The 19,075-nt window shown below is 53.3% G+C and overlaps 1 protein-coding gene and 1 long non-coding RNA gene across 6 annotated transcripts in view; one reads left to right on the top strand and one right to left on the bottom strand.

The window, feature by feature from the left end:
- Window positions 1-19,075, top strand: part of RFX2 (regulatory factor X2) — a 90,422-nt gene that overhangs the window by 22,265 nt on the left and 49,082 nt on the right. Inside the window, exon 1 of one of the 5 annotated variants that reach the window (XM_053898353.1) lies at window positions 11,674-11,717. The exons of the other annotated variants lie outside the window; for them this stretch is intronic. The gene's annotated coding sequence lies outside the window, so the exon portion shown is untranslated. Of the gene's footprint in view, window positions 1-11,673; window positions 11,718-19,075 lie in introns of those variants that run through there. 5 annotated transcript variants of the gene reach the window in all.
- LOC109255954 (uncharacterized) lies at window positions 3,408-5,229 on the bottom strand. Its single transcript, XR_002075443.2, has 2 exons — window positions 4,372-5,229; window positions 3,408-3,981 (listed from the first exon to the last, which is right to left on the bottom strand). It is a non-coding gene; the product is annotated as an uncharacterized LOC109255954 (long non-coding RNA).

Genomic DNA, 19,075 nt, shown 5'->3' with positions numbered 1-19,075 from the left:
AAAAAATAAGAATAATAGACACTCCAGTTATATTTTCTAGTATTATATTAAAGGAGGCATATTCTTTCATAGTTTATAGTTTCTAGTTTATTCTTTCATAGTTTATAGTCCTTGGGAGTCCCATCCCTCCTGCTGAATCATAGGAATGGAGCTTCAGTAAAGACCCTAGGAATTTATCCTGTGGTTGTGTACCAGCTGGATGATGCATAGCTAACTCATTGAACTTGCACACCCCCACTTGGGAAAATTACACTTTTTTTAAAAAATAGTTTGTTTATTTATTTGAGAGAGAGAGAGCACGAGCAGGGAAGGGGGAGGGAGAGAGAGGAGAGAGAATCCCAAGCAGGCCCCTCACTGTCAGCACGGAGCCCGAGACGGGGCTCAATCTCATGAACCGTGAGCTCATGACCTGAGCTGAAACCGACTGAACCACCCGGGGCCCGGCGCCCCGGGAAAACTACACTTCTGAGTCAGTGGTCCTTCCTGGAAAGGAAAGCACAAGGCAGATGGGGGACACGGTCTACAGATGGCTGGCGTTCTGGGTCTGTGTGCTGATGCCTTTGGGGGACCTTTGGGTGAGAAGAGAATGGCAAGTAACCCAAGCAGGAAGCTCAGAAAGGAGAAAAGAGCACTTTTGTTCAGAGTCACCTGAGTGCCAACTTGCTAGAAGTTGCTTTTCCGAGAATATAAGGAGAAACCAGACCCGCTTCACAAACGGCCACCCAAGACAGAGGTCAGCAAACTACGCGCCGGGGGGCCACATGGGGCACCCGCCTGTTTTTTTGTAAGTCCTACAAGCTGAGAATATCTCCTGCATTTTCAAATGGTTGAAAAAAAATCAAAAGAATAATATTTTGTGCCACATGAAAACTATATGAAAATCAAGTTTCAGTGTCTGTAAATAAAGTTTTATTGAAACAGGTCCAGGGCCAGAAAACCTCAGGTATCAAGATAAGTCACATTTCACTTATGTAGCATTTTAAAAATCGAAACATGCCACACACACAAAAAGATCCATCGAGCAAAATGTCAACATTTTAAAGACAGGATCAGTATTGCTGACTTATGTCCTTTGCCGCAGGTTCTGGTAGGGCTCTGGATGCAACCGTACTCATTCCTTATGTAAGGTCACTGGCAGCTTTCTGGAAACAGTGAGAGTTGAGTAGTTTTGACATAGACCCTATGGTCTGCAAAGCCAAAAACATACTCTGGCCCTTTGCAGAAAAAGTCTGCCAACCCCTGATTGGACTCAATTTACTCTATTAATCCCTACCGGTGAGTAACTGTAACCAAACTACAGGTTCAAGGCCTTGTTCATTTCCTCTGTCTACTTTTTTATGTCCCTTTTTAAAACAAATAAGTATGCTTGTAAACTATTTAATTTGGGGATAATGGCATGTATAAGTCAATACGGACAGTTACCACTGAATTAAGAAGCAAGCTGATGCTTGTGGGCTGTGATGACTTACTAAGAGTGCAATTACCTGCATGAAAGTCGTAGAGGCTTTCATTTACTTTCGTGGTGACTAAATACTTAATTAGTTAACCTTTCATTGACTGGGATCAATGTTACTTGACTTCTTTATAAAATGACAGATTTCCTATCCAGCTTCCATATATAGGTGTTAATAAGCTCAGTTAGGGACTTAAAAAGCATTAATTATTATTAAAATCTTTAAACAGTATATGCCATGGGAGCTTCCTCCCTGGTTTTCCTGCCTTCACTCTTTCTCCCAATAGTCTAAGAAGAATATAGTTTAACCAGGATGTGTTGTGGCCCTGCTTGGAGTTTCCCTCAGGAACTGGAATAAGATTCAGACTTCTGGCCATGCCCTCGGGGTCTCTGCTGTTGTCTCCAGCCCCCTGCCCTCCCTTGCCACAGGGCCTTTGCACCTACTGTTCCCTGTGTTGGGAGTGCTTGCTCCCATCTCCCTATGTCTGGCCAGGTCTCATGTCAGCACCGTCCTCCACAATACCCTTCACTGGCCTGGTGACAGCTTGGGAGCCCCTTTTCCACCACCCCTCCCCACCGGCTCTGTCCCTCTGCCTTCTCCCTTTGTCACGGCCCAGATCTCTATGAAATAACCTTGTATATCTGGTGACTGGTTTCTTGTCTGACTCTGCTGCATGAGGATGTCCGCACCCCCAGATCTGGCTTGTTCACTTTTGAATCCTCTGAGCGTGTGCCTGCTTTTTGGTAAATTCACTTTGTTCCTTTCTGTTTATTTATAGTTTAAGTTTACATACAGTCATGTTTACATTTTGGGGTGAGTTTTCTCACACACGCATAGGTTCTGGTAACCACCACCCACCAAGTGGGCAGAGAGCAGTTCCAACACTGGGGTGTGTTCTCTTGAGCTGCCCCTCTGCAGCCAGACCCTCACTCCACCCTTGACCCCTGGCCACCCGCTCTGCTCCCCTCCCCGTCGCTTGGCGTAATGCCTTCGAGACTCATTGTGCCGTCACACGCGACGATAGCTTGTTCTTTTCATTGCTGAGTTGTACTCCACTGTACGAATGCTCCACAGTCAGTTTGTCCAGCAAATTTCCTCTTGGTGTTTGATACTGAATTAATACTAAAGCCTGTGGCCGTATAAGTGGCAGCATACTGTAGACCAAGTGGGTCGAAGAGCAGTGGTGTTCCTGTATGCACTGCATTCACGAGGTACAGTGTGCAAATTTATAAGAACCGATGTGCTTTCCAGCGCTTATAAATGTTATCACAATTTTTAGAATTAATTTTAATGTTTATTTTTGAGAGAGAGAGACAGAGCGTGAGTGGGGGAGGGGCAGAGAGAGAGGGAGACACAGAATCCAAAGCAGGCTCCAGGCTCCGAGCTGTCGGCACAGACCCCAACGTGGGACTCGAACCCACGGACCGTGAGATTGTGACCTGAGCCGAGGTCAGACGCCCAACCGACTGAGCCCCCCGGGTGCCCCGTGCTTTATTCTTTTTGATGGTGTCATGGCATTACACCAGGGATGTACCGTAATTTATTGAATGATTTTACTACTGATGAACATTTAAGTTGTTTGCAGTTTTTTTGTGACTTCGAGTAACTCCACCAGGGCTCTGTAGATCTTGTTTTCACAGCTGTATTGAGATATATTTTACTTACCACAGTGTTGGCCCATTTAGAGTGTGTAATTCAGTGGGTCTTTGTGTATCCTTGGGGCTTATGTAACCATCACCACTGTCTAACTCCAGAACATTTCCATCACTCCCAAAAGAAGTCCTGTCCCCATTAGCAGTCACCCCAACGCCACCCCCCCCCCACCGACCCCGGCACCCACTAACGCACTCTCCGTGGGTGCACCTGTTCTGAACATTTCACGTAAATGGCTTTTGTGTCTGAGCATCGTGTGTTCAAGGTCCATTCACGCTGTGGCGTGAGTTAGAGCTTCACTCCTTCTTGCGGCCGAGTAACATTCTCTTGCGTGGATAGACCACATTTTGCTTAATCAGCTGATGGACACGTGAGTTGTTTCTGCTTGGGAGCTATTATGAATCCTGCTGCTACGAACACCAGGGTACAGCACTTGGCCCTTTGCCTCTTCGGACACGTGTGTTTCCATAGGATCAGTTCTGAGGGAGAAAGGAAATCGCGCTTCCGGCTAGCTCTGCATCCCGGGACAAGTAGGTTCAGACACGTCCCAGGCCTTGAGGGATGCTCAAAGGTCGTTTTCTGCGGGGGCCGACCCTGCTCTCGGGCAGGAGCCCCTCGCTTTGTTGCGGGGCTTTGCGTCAGCCTTCATCAGTTTAACAACACAAAGCCTGGAAACTTGTAGCAAAGAAGAAAAGGCCAAGAGGGTCTCCTTATGGGGAATTGAAGAGACCCACCAGCTCCCGCTCCGTCTCCACCAGGAACGACAGCACTGAACACATCTGCATCAGGCACCACTTGTCAAGCGATGTAAGAGATGCTCGGCCGTGGAAAACGTGCCGTCTACGCTCTGAGGTCCCACGGAAGGACAGGATGCCTGAGAAGGGAAAAGGAGGCAATGATAGAATGTAATTTTTATGACAGTAAGGCAGCAGGGTTACGTTGGAAGTTTGGCTGGATGCTGCGAGAGGCGTGAGTATTAAGTATTGGCCAAAATGACGAGCCCGACAAATATGCCCTGGGATGGACCCAGCACACGGCGCGAGCCATCCCCTGAGGCGTTTAGCGTGCTTGTTTGCCTGTGAAATCCCAGATAGCAAAGCGTCTCCCTGCTTTCAGGGTTTCAGATCAATGAACAGGCAAAACCCAGCAGGAGCTCTTGGCTACCTCGTAACGGAGGGGATTCCGACCAGGACTTTAATGGATATTTACTGAGCGCTTCCCATGTGCAGCGCTGGTAATTAAACTCCACGATTGTCAGCCTCACCTTCTTCAGCACGGTGGCCCCCGAGGGGCAGACAGAAGGTATTTGCTCCGTTTACCGGTAGAGAAATGGAAGCTCTGGAGGCCTTAAGTCACCGGCTGAAGGTCACCAGCTAGAAGGTGGAGGACACGGGACTTGGACGCAGCGCCTCCTCTCAGGCAGCGTGTTCTGTTTACACGGCGTCATCGCTCTGCTGGGGCCATGTGTCGAGGGGAAGACACGGGCCCTGGGCGCTCTCCCCCGTCGTGCATGCAAGGGTAGGAGGATGCTGGTCGGGGAGGAGAGCAGGAGTGAGGGGAAACGCTCAGGGAGGGCACTGGCGCCCCCCTGCTCCTCTCAGCAGGTGCCCCTGCCCTGGGTGCCTCCTACCCTGCCCCCAGCTCCACAGCGGCCCCCATCTGGGCCCAGCAGCCCGCTTGGGGTGGGACTGCCCCCTTCCATCTTCTGTCTTCTTGAGTGTTGACCTTGACTGGGACACTTCCCAGAGCCCCTGAGGCCTGCACAGGCCTGTCTAGCGGCTACAAGAAGTCCCCGTGTGGTTAGCCGCGGTCACACACAAGTAAGGACCAAATGCACACGTCCTATCCGCCAGAGAGAGAAGAATCCGGCAGCTTTCTGCTGGTCTCCTGCACCCTCACAGATGTCCTCCTCATGAACACGCGCTGAGTAGTAGCCCGGGGAGATGCGTTAGATCCCCAGAGAGGGGCACCGAGCCCACACCGCTGAGGTCAGCCATCCACGCTTAATCTCCTCTTAAGCATGAAATTCGGGTGGCGCCTGGGTGGCTCAGTCGGTTGATCGCCAGACTTCGGCTCAGGTCATGATCTCAAGTTCGTGGGTTCGAGCCCCGCGTCAGGCTCTGTGCTGACAGCTCAGAGCCTGGAGCCTGCTTCGGATTCTGTATCTGCCTCTCTCTCTGCCCCTGCCCCGCTCACACTCTCTCGCTCTCTCTCAAAAATAAATAAATGTTAAAAAAAAAATTTAAGCATGAAATTCAGGTCGCAAAAGAGGTTTGACTTCCGCAGAAGGCGATCGCGTCTTCATTATCCCAGCCGGTAGTAAGCTTTAGAGGGCTTTTTATTGATTCGACCCGACTTTTTTCTTTACTCCAACAGTTTCAAATTTCATTTGGACAGAAGTGTCTCAGCTGTTTATCTTTTTAAAAATCCGGCTGAAGTAGTAGTAAATGCTTTTCAAGCGTAGTGATGGTCCAGATCGCCCAGCAGCTAGGCGACATCAGCCCCGAGACTTCCAGAAGCAAGGAGGATTGGAACCAATATGGGGCCTGGGAGGACGGGGGTGGGGGAGAGGCGGCCAGCGGAGGCCGCTCACTGTTACTTGCGTTACGTTTCAGAGGACTCCTCTCTGTCGCTCTTGCCACCTTTCAAGCAGAGCTAGAACATTCTATTCCAGTTTTTTCCAAAATTATCTTGTGCTCCGCTTTGGGAGCTGACTTAACACGGAGCCGGGAATGGAGACACCCAAAACAGAAGCACACAAAGCCAGGCATTTGTGCCCGACAGAGCGAGCTGCCCCCTGGTCTCACGCCCCACGGTCCCGCCCCGCTGCACGCCAGCCCAGAGAGCCTGCTGAGAAAGACGAGGGCCCACCTCAAACCTTTATGAAATAGGAAAGCCATTTAAAATATTTTCAAGGTCTCATGGCACCTTCTTAATTAAAAATTAAAATGTCCCCCCAACCTTTTGATTAGAATGCCTTCTGAAAATGGAATCTGTTCCAGTGTATCATCTTAGAATTAATTAGGGTTCGTTAAAAAAAAAAAAAAAAAAAAAAAAAAAAACCCCTAACATATCTCCAAGACTTCTCTCTTTGTATTTAATTAGAAAAATGAGTTTAACACTTTTGTAAAAGGCTGTTTTGCTCCGTTCTGTGAGAGCACGCTGAGGTTTGCACTGCGGTTGAAACTTTCACGGGGACAGACACAGAATGTGCTTTTGTTCTCGTAGGGTTGGATGGCGGGGCCAGAGATGAGGTGGGAGGTGACGGGTTGGATAAACATTTCCAATTTTGCCTTTTGTTGCTTCATTTTCATTTCCTCAGAGACCCCTGGGTCCTGCCGAAGGGATGTCTGACTAGATTCTTGGTCCCGGGCCCCTAGAGGCGCAGCTCCCCGGCCACTTGAAGCAACGAGAGGTCCTCCCAGCAGGGGACAGCGTGCCAGCCCAGTGCCGAGTGCGTTGGTGGCCCCAGCCAAGGACTCTGCGTTTGAAACTCCCACAGCAGGATTCCTGGCCGTACTTGTTTATCTTACACTAAATTTCTTGGTAATCTTGCATACTTCAAGCATGACTTAGCAAGAAATACACTTTTGTTTTTCAACGTGATGCTGAGACTTTTCTTATTTAAGCTTGCATGTTTGTACGTTGACATGGCAGAAAAAGGAGCCGTATTAGAACTAGTCTCTAGCAATCGTTGGACCTGGAAAGATCAGACATTTTGGTGGATCTGGAAAGAGGTGCATAGTCATCATAAAGAAGGCAATGAAAAGAGCAAATCGCGTGTGGGGCGAAACACGAAGGATGGGTTCTGGGAGGCTGTTGAGGGGGACCCGCAGGGTGGGGGGCAAGCGTGGGGTTGGCTCAGTCCGTCGTAACAATACCACGGGCTGGCCGGCTTCTAAACCACGGAAATCCAGTGTTCCCAGTTCTGAGTTCGGGTGCTGGCATGACCGGTGAGGGCCCTCTTCGGGGCAGCAGACTTCTCGCTGTGTCCTCACAGCCTGGAAGGGCTGAGGGAGCTCCCTGGGGCCTCTTTCATGAGGGCGCTCAACCCCCTCCCCAAGACCCCACCGCCCAACACCTTGAGCATTAGGTGTTGCCACATATGAATTTGGGGGAGACGCAAACTTTCAGACCCCTGCATGAGCAGATGGAGCCCTGAAGCCTGGGGCCCAGGGAGGCCATGTGGGGGCTCGTCCCTAGCTCCAGCTCACCCTTCTCAGCCCGGGCTCTGCCGGAGACTCTGGCGTGAGATCTGCAGACCTGAGTCATCTTGTGCGATGCCCAGCTCCCACCCCACGCTTCAAGCCTTCCACCTTGCTGAGGTTGGAGGCCTCCCAGCAGCCTTGCAGGGGCCAGCGCTCTGGCTGTCGGGGGCTTGAGTAGACTTGGAAGGGCCCTGGAATCGTCACACAGGGACCCCACAGCTGAGGGATGGCACTGGGGACTGGGAGCTCCTGAAGAGACTTGCGGATTTGGGATAACCCATTTATGACTTGGTGGTACCCCACCTCTCCCTGCATCTGGGCAGAGGCCCTGTCCTGGGCTGGTGGACCAATGGCCACGTGCAAGTTCTGGCCAGTCCCTCCTCTCTTCTGCGGGATCTCTGCATCCCGTCTCACCTGTGTAACGGCACTCCACCAGCAGTTTTCTCCACTCCCGCCCGCTGGGTCCTGCCCGTCCCTTCTTCCATTTCAGAAGCCCTCTCCCAACTGGACTTCCCATTTCCATGGCTACCCTCTTCCTCTCCTTTCCTTTCCAGCAGAGATGCCTCAAGGGCTGCCTGTGCCTGGGGTCTCCAGTTCCACGACTCTTGGTTTCTCTTGAATCCCCCAATCTCTGTGGACTTTGCCCACAGGGTTCCCCTGGAACTGCTCTGTCACGTCACCATAATCCAGCGATCAGTTCTCAGCCCCCAGTTCAACTAATGCTCAGGACGCTACTCGGTTTGCTGGATTTCCTCCTCTTTAGGATCGCTAAATAGTAGAGAGCCAAAGAGCCCAACCCTGGGCCTCTTCTCCGCCCTCTTTTGGTGAGCTCGGCCAGGCTCCTGGCCTTAAGTAGGCATCTATACACTGCTGGCTCCAGTCCTTGTCAGAGATACACTGCTGGCTCCAGTCCACATCCTTAGACGCTACGCACATCTGTACATCTGTATACTAAAACTCTGGCCCAGGGCATCTGGACACTGGTGACTCCAGCCTACCACTTGCCCCTCCGGCCCTCACTTATATATCTGTTGACCTTCTCAGCATTCCAGCTTGGGTGTCCAAGAGCCTCTCACCCACCTCACACCTTTAAAACTCAACTTGTGAGTGCTCCCCAGTCCTCGTGCTTCTCCCTCGGTTTTCCTGATCTCATCCTTTTCCCTGCCAAAAATCTTTGACACAGTCTTACCTCCCTTCTCTCACACCCCACATCCAGCCCATCAGTAGATCCTATCGACTCCACCTCCCTTTATCCAGAGTCTGACTGCTTTGCACCCCTCCACTGCCATCACCCAGGCTCAGCCACGTCACCGTCTCTCACCTGGACCATCACACCACCCTCTTGGCTGCTCTGTCTCCTTGCATCCTTTTCCTTCTTTGCCTGTTCTCAACCCAGTAGCCAGAGGCACCTGGTTAAAACCAAGTCAGATCAGATCAATTGCCTGGGCTAAAACCCTCTGATCACTTCTATTTCATCCTGAGCAGAAGCCGAAGCCTGTATGATTGTCTCTGTGGGCCTTTCCCCCTCTTCTTGTCTCCTGGTTTGCCCAGCTCAAGTCACCAGCCAGGCATGGCCTCATCTCAGGGCCTTTCCACTGGCTATTCCCTCCACAGGAATGCTCTTCCCCTAGATGGCTCAGCCCCTCACTTTCCTTGTTTCCTTAATGAGTCTTCTGGGGGAGGCATTCGGCAATCCTTTAAAAATTGCAACCCCATCTCACCCCACTGCTCCCTGCCTCCACTCCATTCCCACCCCCCACCTCCGGCATCTATCGCCATCTGACATATTGTAGATTTTCTTATTTTGTTTACTGTCTCTATCCTTCCCCACCCACCCCCACTACCTGGGGACAGAATATAAGTTCCAGAAGGGAAGGGAACTTTGTGTGTTTTGATTAGTGGGAAATGCCTGGCCCATGCCAGGCACTCAATAAATAGTTTGTATTGAGATCAATGAATAATGTACAGAGGACCCCCATGTCAATCCTCTTTCCAGAGATGGGGTTTGGGACCCTCACAGCTGCGTGTCAGAGCCTCCCTTCAGATGGCAGAGCGCAGGCAGAATTGGCAGTGTCCCCTAGGCCTTGGGAGCAGTGACTCCCACACTTTCAGCTGCTGGTGGTCTCACTGCCAGGTTAGAGATCAGCGCTACTGTTTTGCCATGCGTTAATGGCCCAAATATCTGGCTTCAAACTTCCCAGCTCCCTAGAACCCGGGTTCAGATTTTAACAGTGTGGAGTCTGCCTCCCCTTACTCTCAAGGAAACACTTTCATTCTGACTTGTTTATTCAAAGAGCGCCTCCTGTATGCTCTCTTAGGAAAAGAAGGTTGCTTTGTGTCAGTCATGTCTGTCTCAAAGGCCAGGTTTCGCTGGAGGCCAAACCTCAGCCGGGAGCTGAAAGTGTATGCCTTAATCACGCACAAATCTATCAGTGCCGGGTGCCTTTATAACCTAAAATGTGGACCCACTGTGGCTACGGCCACATACTTCCTGTTCTGTCAGCATGTTTTAAGATTCTTGGCCATGCTCCCCCCTTAGAATAAGACCATCCCCTTAGAACTGTGCCCTCCCCTTGTAAGATGGGGTGCTATCCCCTTCCCTTCCAAGTTCCAAAGCCCAAATTCCTCTGGACAGAGCCAAGGCTGGATTGGCTTTGAGGTTAGCCTGGGTTTTTTTCTCGGTGGGTCAAGATTGGCCAAAGCTAGACACCTCCCTATCACTGCTCTCCGAGACTGTGTGTCCCTGTGCTTCCCAGGCCTGGCTTCCTCTTCCTCTTCCTCTTCCTCTTCCTCTTCCTCTTCCTCTTCCTCTTCCTGTTGCTGAGTGGGGCAGGAAGGGCAGGCACAGGGACACCAGATGCTGTCGGTTCCTTCCCGCAGAGTCCCAGGAGGCACTTCTAATGCTGACTCAGCAATTTGGTCTGCACTTATTTGTCTGTACATGACATTTTCAAAAGTCTTTTAAATTAGGTATCTACTCCTCTGTTCTTACATCTTTTTCAACTAGCTCAATCCCCAGTTAGTTTTAGTTTGTATAATCCCTGCCCAGAAAACCCATGTGCAGCTATGAATATCCCACATTGTTTGCTTGATGATAAATAAATTCTTTCCTCTTGGAGAAAAAGGCACTTTCTCCTCCCGGCACTGGGAAGGCTTGTAGACGTCTCTGCTCTGATGCTGACCGCGGGGAGAGTTGGTCCTTCTTGGGTTTTGTTATTTCAGAACAAATATGGTAAACTGTTTCCCCCTTGGTTACTATAGAGAAGAGATTATTTGCCTTTCTCTTAGGGCTTCTGAAAATAATAGATTACATATTTGGGAGGGTTTTTTTTTAGATCTGGTTAATGTGAGATAGAGGGGATTGCTCCAGGGATGACATTGTTTGGTTTGGGAAGTATTCTTGTGGTTGCCCAGCAACAGGCTCTTAGAGACGGGAGTGGACTGCGTTGTCCCTGGCAACCGTTGTTACTCAGCAAACAATGAGGGCCAGCAAACAGCGCCAGGACTGCGGACTCCAGGTTTTAATTGAACATCTGCATATATTTTTCTCTGATGAAATTATGTTTGAGTTTGATTTGCCACAACAGGTAGACCTGGGTCCCCCTGGGGTCCCCGTGGAAGAAAAGGTGCTCTCATTGTGACAGCTCATCCAGGGGGGAAGAACCTTTAGCCATTTGAACATATCCTAGACTGCTCTCCACTGGAGACTTGTTTCAGTCTCAAGTGGAATTTCTTTTTTGATCTAATTCCTCGTGTTTGTAAAATTATTGCCTGGCCAACCTACTTTTCAAGTGCTTTCCAGCGAGATGTTTTCCTTGTGGCTGCTGGAGAATATCAGAAAAGCCGGGACCTGAACCCAGTGGGTCACATGTGACAACATTCACATATAAGATTGGCTGGTGACGGACACTGGACCCAGAGCCTTCTGGTTCTTTACTCTCCCTCGCTCTTCCTGTTGAGAAGTTGGGTACTCGGGTGACCCTCAGGCGAACGCGTATATTGCGCATATTGGGGAAGCAGATGTGTTCCCTCTAACTGGAGTGGAAAACCCTCACCCCGTGGAGGGGCACTTTGCAGCCACCCCGTGGATTTTGATCAAAACAGTGTCACTCCCTACCTCCTCCTCAGTGAGCCAGAGATAGCGATTGTTTACCAGGGCTGGTTGCTTGGGTAAACACTGCCCCTGCCTTCATTCAAAGCCGGTGACACATTTCTTTCCCCCACTCTCGGCCCCGCCCTCCCCGCCCCGCCCCGCCCCGCCCACCAGCCAGGGCTATAAATCGGGAACTGTTAGTCAGCGCAGGCTTTTTTTTGGTGGGGGCTCCGTCCTGCCTTGTTCATCTCGAGTGCAGTGTGTCTAAGGCAAGAGCACAGCGCCCGCGGTCGGTCAGACAGCTCCGTGGTGAGATTCGCTTTAGTTGTACAGATCGGTTGGTTTACCGGCAGCTCGCTCTGTAGCTGAACGCCCCGAGAAGTGTCCCTTGCACTTTTGCGCCAGCACCCGGGCTAGTGTCTCGGGACAATGGGAAGTATCTGAACAAGCTTCCGACTTAGTCTTGCAGCCAAAACTTACAATGGGATGTCATTTGCGTTCTAGGACAAATAAAAGCAAGCTGTGAGTGTCTATACAAGGCAAGCTTGTTAGCCACCAGCCCTGTTAGATGCAATAATTAAGATTCCAGTGACAGCCAGCGTTACTGGAATCAAAATGAGTAAGTTCTGACTTACACTAAGATGCCCCAGAAGATTAATCAGAATACAAGATTCTTCCCGTAACCTGTTACAGCAGGATCGCGGGAGAGGAGTTTGTGCTGAGGAGGTCAGTCCTTCCACGGAAATGCTACTATGCGTTCCGGAAAATTGGCAAGTCCTTTGTCAGGAATTGTCGCCTCGCTTAAAAACTTCCTATTAAATGGATCATTTAAAAAACTTCCCCACGGAGATACCTCCCCCCACGTCAGGACTTGCAGCTTGGGCAAAGCGCTTAACATCTTCGGGTCCCTTCATCCTGCGGGCAGAGGAGCAGGGCTGGCTGATTCGTACGGGCCCCTCCAGTGCTGGCCTGTTACGGGGGAAGTTCCTGATGTTCAGCTCGGCCGTTTGTCTGCTTTCGAAACTCCGGAGTGAGGGGTGACCCCGAGAGGAGTCGGGGTCACTTGGAAAGGTCCCGGGTGTGATGCTGGCAGCAGGAGAAAAGCCAGCCTCTCCTTTGCCTGACTCAGTCGTGGAGGTACCACCCGACGCTCGGGCCTATTGGCCATTTCCAGGAACAGGAAGTGCCCCTGTCACTGGGCAGCACCGTCCTGTGCGGGGTGGGGTCAGTCGGGCAGATGTCCTGGAGCAGGGAGCCCCCGGCCAGCCCCTGGTCGGCCTGCCTTGCTCCTCCTCTCCCAGGCTGTCGGGGGCGCTCTAAAAGCCTTGTTTTCTTGAGGACGGCCTCGTCCGGGAACCAAACATGCACAACTGGGAGACAGAAAGCAGAACATAGAGAATGGCTTGGTTAGTCTAGAAGTACCAGGTTCAGCGAGGCCGTGGCGTCAGACCAGTGGTTCTCAAAGGGGGCCGCGCTGACCTTCAGGGAACACCACTGGGTGGTGCCATTTGGGGTTGTGATGAGGAGGGGAGGCCCCTGGCCTGGAGTGTGTGGGGCTGGGGATGCTGTTCCACCCCCCGCAGTGCCTGGGATGCCCCACAGAGAACAGCGTGGCCCCAAACGTCTGCAGTGGGGAGGGGGGAAATGGTGGTTCAGAGAAGCGCCCCTCAAACTTTCATGCACGTACAAATCTCCCGGGAATTGGGTTGAAACGCAGGTTATAGTTTAGGAGCAGTTCCAGAAAAGGCAGAGCAGTGCCTCTCACCCCCTGCTGACTTGTCCCCTAGGGGACACTTGGTTTCCACGGCTGCGGGTGCTCCTGGTTTGGAGTGGGTGGCAGCCAGGATGCTGCTCAGCCTACCCCCCCCCCCGCCCCCACACACAGGGCCCCAGACAGCCCCCCGCAGCCAAAACTGATCCAGCCCCAGTGGCCACGGCACCGAGGCCAGGGAGCCCTGCTCTAGACGGGGGGATGACGGACGGCGGGTGTTCATCGCGGTGCATGGTGCTGCTTGGGTCCATTCGGAAGCTGCCGATGGCGGCTCCCTGTGACCCAGCAGTCCTGTTCTAGCGGTCACGGGTGGGTGAACTTTGAGGGCCGCAGCGCTCTCTAGCGTCAGCCCTGCTTTCCGGGGCCGCATCAGTCCCATCCTGGCAGCTGTCATCGCCCCTGTCCTCACAATCGCTGTGGTGCTCACGGGGACGCCAGTCCCAGCCTCCAGTGGACCCTCACACCAGAATGGCCCCCACCCACCTTGTCCCTGCCAGTCGGGACCTCTGCAGCCACACTGGCCACCTGCAGAGCCGTATATTTGGTGGAGGCAGCACAGTGGCCCGCACCCAGGCCCACGGGCTCGGAACCCGGCACATTGAATTCCGTTGGGATTGAACTGGGGGTGCCGAGGGGTCGGGTAGCCATCCCATTCAGACCATAGAGGAGGCCTCGCTTTCTCCAGAGAGCGCCAGCCAAAGTGGGTACAAAGCAGAGGGCAGGACGGGGAGGGCTGCAGAAGACGAAGCCCAAGTGGATAGGCCGTAGTGTCCAGATGAACCCGTGAGGCTGGGGGAGGACGGAGGGGGGGCGCGGAAAACAAGGTGGCGGCGGGGCCACGGGGCATGGGATGTGCCCAGCTGGGCAGGGGCCCCCGGCGTGCTCCCCACTACGATACCACTCTGCTTTCTGGTTGCTTTGTGGGAAAAGACAGAGGGGACGGTGGCATCAGAGTCATTATTGACAAGTCCCTCCCGGTGACCGAGTGGCAGGAAGAGCCGCTTCTTGACTTGAGCCAGACAGAAAGGGCCAAACGTACGTGTCCAGCTTGGACCCGTGTCGTTCGTCCGCGTGAATCGTTCCAGCTGATCCACAGCTCCAGCCGGTGACGTAAGCTCAATTACGTACACCTGTAGAGCAGAAACCTGAGCTCATGATATTATTCTGAGTTCTCTTTGCCGTGGGGCGGAGGAACAATTTACACGGGAAGGAGACGGCCTCTGTAGCACACACAGTGGGAGCCTCGGGGGTGTTCACAGACCAAGTGCGCCTCCTTTGCCGAAAGGAGGAAGACCCGGTTCGAACCCAGCACCCAGCTCTGCCTCTTCAGGCTGTGTGGCCTCGGGCTCTTGCTTGACCTCTCTGAGCCTCCGTTTGTCCCTTGTTGTTTCTAAAACGAGGATGATAATGGAGTAGCTTCCCGAAGAGTTAAGTAAGATCACACTTGGCCCAGAGTCTGGGGTACAGTTAGGCCGAACCGCATTGCTGGCCGCTGCCGATGCAGGTGTCTTTGGGGTTCTCACCCTTCTGCCTTTCCACTAGGTTGTATTCTATTTATCAGGCACCGGCTGGGGGCCAAGCTCGGGGCGGGCACGCCTCACGCATCATTGCACCTCATCCGCCCGACCCCTTTCTCAGATAAAGAAACTGAGGCCACAGCGAATGACGGAACTAAGATCCGAACTCATCTGTGGGAGTCCACGCGGCGGGTCAGCCACCTCAGTGTTTGCTCAGAAGTTGTGCCTGCCTTACGTCTGCGATGACGGCTGCTGGGTCTTTTCCGTGACGGACCTGAGACCCTATGGCGGGCTGGGAAGCGGGAAGCGAGCCAGGTGTCTGTTCCCGGGATGCGTTCACGGAGCGGGGCTCTCGGACCAGCTCTGAGCAGACAGTCTTCATGTCAGGAGGTCTGGAGCATCCAGGGCAGGCCGGGCCGCCTCGTGAGCGTGAGCGTGAGCCGCGCCTGGAACCACGTGACGCTCGATGCTCAACCTTCTCGAGGACCACAGACCCTTGGCATCAGAATGTGACAGACGCCGCCCCACCCCTCAGTGGTCAGACTCCTAGTAGCCCTTGATTTCGGACCGGCAGTGTTGCCCTGGAGGCAGACCCAGAACTTCCAGTGAGCAAGGAGGAGGAGGCCGGGATTGCACCAGGTCCCTGGGAGGCGGGCGGTCCGGTCCGCGCTGGAGACATCGTTCGACGTGGCCCCGAGGCCTGGGGACATGCCTGCTGACCTGCACTAGTCCAGTGGCTTAGGAGGCAGAGAGGAAGCGGCAAGTCTGAGCAAAAGAAGTGGTTGGAAACCAAGTCTGGTGGCGTTCAAGGGATTATGAACGAGCGGCGGAATTGGGCTGCCTGCCAAAAGCGTATTTCCTGGGTGAAGATGCCCGTGAGGGCTGGGTGGTTTTTAATTCACGCGCCCCCTAAACCCATGACGTTGTAAACGGCAACCAAAATCAGACTGCATGTGAGTTGACGTAACCATACCTTAGTTTGGACAATTTGTTTTTTTGAGAGAGAGAGAGAGAGAGAGAGAGAGTGGGGGAGGGACAGAGAGAGAGGGAGACAGAGGATCCGAAACGGGTTCCGTGCCAACAGCAGCAAGCCCGAGGTGGGGCTCGAACTTGTGAACTGTGAGATCGTGGCCTGAGCCGAAGTCAGACACAACCAACTGAGCCACCCAGGCGCCCCCAAAATTTTAAACTAATTGCCAAATCGTGTCCTTTAGAGAGGAACGTAAGTGGGTGTTGCCCTGTTGCGATGGGGGGCGGGGGGGAAGGCCGCTGTCCTTTGTGATGAGAGTAGCCTGTCCCACCCGTTGCCTCCTGCCTGGAGCCCTTCAGACGGCCAGCTTGCAGGGCTCGGGCCCGCTCCTCTGCTGGACGGCGAGGGAACGTTTGGCTGCTGTGAAGAAAACAGGAACAGAAGCCCAGTTCTTACCAACAGAAAAAGGAATTTGAATTCTGTCGATACTTCATTCCAGAGAAACTCGGAGCCAGCTCTGACCCTTCAGAGTCGACTGCTGCAGAAGAAAAAAATGAAAAATTGAGGGACGACGGGGCATCCGAAGGGTTTAGGCAAAGAAGGAATAATGGGGCACCCTTGCTGGCAGTTGAGACTGGATACCCCCCAGAAACGGGGGAAGCGTCCGCAGGGCCCACGTTTCTGCCTCCAGTTCTGCCTCCCGTTGGGCAGAATTGCGGTCACTTCGTGTCCGGGTCACTGCAGCGTCCTCCTCTGTTGTCCTTCCTGTTGGTCACCTGCCTACCTGTGCCTTTTACCCAAGGGCCGTCTGTCCAACTCCCTTCTCGGACACTGCACTTCACTCAGAGCGGTGGCTCTCCTTCGGCCGCCATCGTTCCCCCAGGGGACGGTCGCCAGTGTCTGGAGACTCAGGGCCGAGGGAGGGTGTTCCTGGTGTGTGGTGGGAGAGGCCGGGGATGCCGATCAGCACCCCACAGAGCCCGGGACAGTCCCCCACGGAGAAACGGGCTGATGTCTGCAGCGCCCAGGCTGGGAGCCCTGCTTTAGCGCCCACTGGGTGGGTGCCTCGGTGGGGACCCGGGAGCGAGAAAGGATGTGTTAACGAGTACACTTTTCAGCAAGGAGATGGACATTTAGATCTCCAAGTGCACGAGCCTTTTCCGGGTGCCTGGAGCTGAGCAGGGCTATCCCGACGCCAGCAGGGATAGTTGGGACAGAATCTAAAGTGGGCATCGCTGGCTCCTTAGACCTCGCGCCCACACTGAAGGAGGTCCAAGAGAAGCAAATGGACGTGGTTTTTCTGGCCACCGAGATAACACTCGGAATGTCAAACGGGCATCAGGGCAGAAGCCGGGTTGGAAACAACAGTACTCTCTGAGGGCGTCCTGGACTTGTTGCTTCTTGTTCACGGGAAAATAGGAATCACTTTCTCGGGGGCAAGGGGACCCTGGTGCCACCAGTACCAAGAACCAGGAGAGCATGAACTGACAGCTTTGAGGAGGCCATGGGTCTCTCCCCACAGGAAGAGGGAAAGGCCCTGTGTCTCCCCAGAGCGGAAGTTAACTGGCCAATCAGAACGAAGGTAACTAAAAGCACCGTTCTTGCTGCCCCCCCCGCCCCCCCCCCGTTCCTGCAGAGATGACAAGATGTTTTCTAAATACCCATCCGACCTATGTAAGGCAGGCGACCCCTCCGCTCCGCACACGGAGGAACAGGAATAGAAAGGAGATTGCTTCAGGTTGTGGTGAGTCAGCGCCCGCCCGGCCAGGAGCAGGGCCCAGAACTGCCCTCAGCTTTTTCTGCGTTTCCTTTCCTGTCATTACTGGTTACTAGGTAACCGGAGTATTTTCCTGTAAACAGAAGCCTCTTCCCTTTGTGCCCAGGGCAGATCCATTCATCGGGCGGGCGTGATCCAGGCTGCTGCCCGCCGGTCCCCCCGCTGCCCCTCGCTTACACTCGGGAAACCCGGGCAGAGGCTCCCCCTGCCGAGTGTCGCCGGCAGGGCCCCCAGGTCGGATGAGCCTTCTCAGGCCTGAGCCGCAGAGGGGGGCAGTCACACCAAGGAGGCTGTTCTTGCCCACTTCCTTCCCCAATGTGTCTTCATCAGGGACCAGGTGGCCAACGAAACCTGCTTGGCTTACAAACAACACCCAACCTCACAGGCTGGGCAATGGCTCGCATTCGAGGCCTCTCTCCTCTTGACTGACCATCTCGAGGCCCCCAGAGCCCAGTCGAAAGTGGCCACAGATGAAGGGAGTCGGAGGAAGAATGCTCAGGCCCCCGCCTTGGGCAGGGTTCTCCTGCTTAGGGGAGCAGCAAACGAAGCTGAGGGAGCAAGCGGGGAGTCAGACAGACCGATTCCCAGTTCCCATTGCAAGTTCAAGTTCAGAGCAGAAGCACAGACCCACACTCTTCCCTACCAGACCGTGTCCAGGGGTCGAGGGTGAGTGCCATCACTCAGGAGCCTGACCAGCTGAGCGGAGAAGGCGAAAAGCAGAATTTAGGGATTCCCCGACCTCACATCCTATGTGGTTGGTGCCCTTGTCCCGGGGGCCAGCCCTGCCCCTTCCCCTGCTGGTCCCTGTTCTGCCGGGTGGAGGGCTCACTCACACCCAGCCTCACACCTTCTAGAAGGACTCCCCGATCCCCTGCTCTCATCTCCAAGGGCTGCTCGCATGGCGAGCCAGCACACGCAGAGAGAGGCGGTGACAAAATGTGCCTGCACATACCCTTTTGGACTGACAGCTAATTGCCGGGTGGGTTTTTATTTAACCTTTTATCACGGAAAACTCAAACATCTACAAACCAGCACACGGTCTAATGAGCCCAGTGCAGCTCTCACTGGGCTGTACAGGTATCATCATTCTGCCATTCTCATGCCACTTCTCCCTGCCCACCCCCAACCTCCACTCCGTTATTATATTTTTACAGGGTTTTCTGGGTTAAAATTTACATACTGTAAATGCACGAATCTTGACTGTCACCTCTTGACAAATGAGTGTCCCATGTAACGCATACCCTGTTTTCATGGAGAATGTGTCCATCCACCTCCCCGGAAAGTTCCTGCCTGTCCCTTGCCCATCAGTTCCTGCCCCCTACACTGATCTGATTTTGTTGTTTTTTAATATTTATGTATTTTTAAGAGACAGAGCGCGAACTGGGGAGGGGCAGAGAGAGAGGGAGACACAGAATCGGAAGCAGGCTCCAGGCTCCGAGCTGTCAGCACAGAGCCCGACGCGGGGCCCGAACCCACGAACCGCGAGATCATGACCTGAGCCGAAGTCAGATGCTTAACCGTCTGAGCCCCCAGGGATCCCTGATTTTTTTTGTTTTTTAAAAAACCTTAGATTAGTTTTGTCTGTTCTACATCATGTACTCTTGGATACAGCTTCCTTCGCGCAGCATAATG

This window comes from Panthera pardus, unplaced genomic scaffold, assembly GCF_024362965.1.
Source record: "Panthera pardus isolate Hobbes unplaced genomic scaffold, ASM2436296v1 HiC_scaffold_8, whole genome shotgun sequence".
NCBI lineage: Eukaryota > Metazoa > Chordata > Mammalia > Carnivora > Felidae > Panthera > Panthera pardus.
The sequence above is the reverse complement of the archived record's forward strand: the minus strand, read 5'-3'. Positions and strand labels throughout refer to the sequence as shown.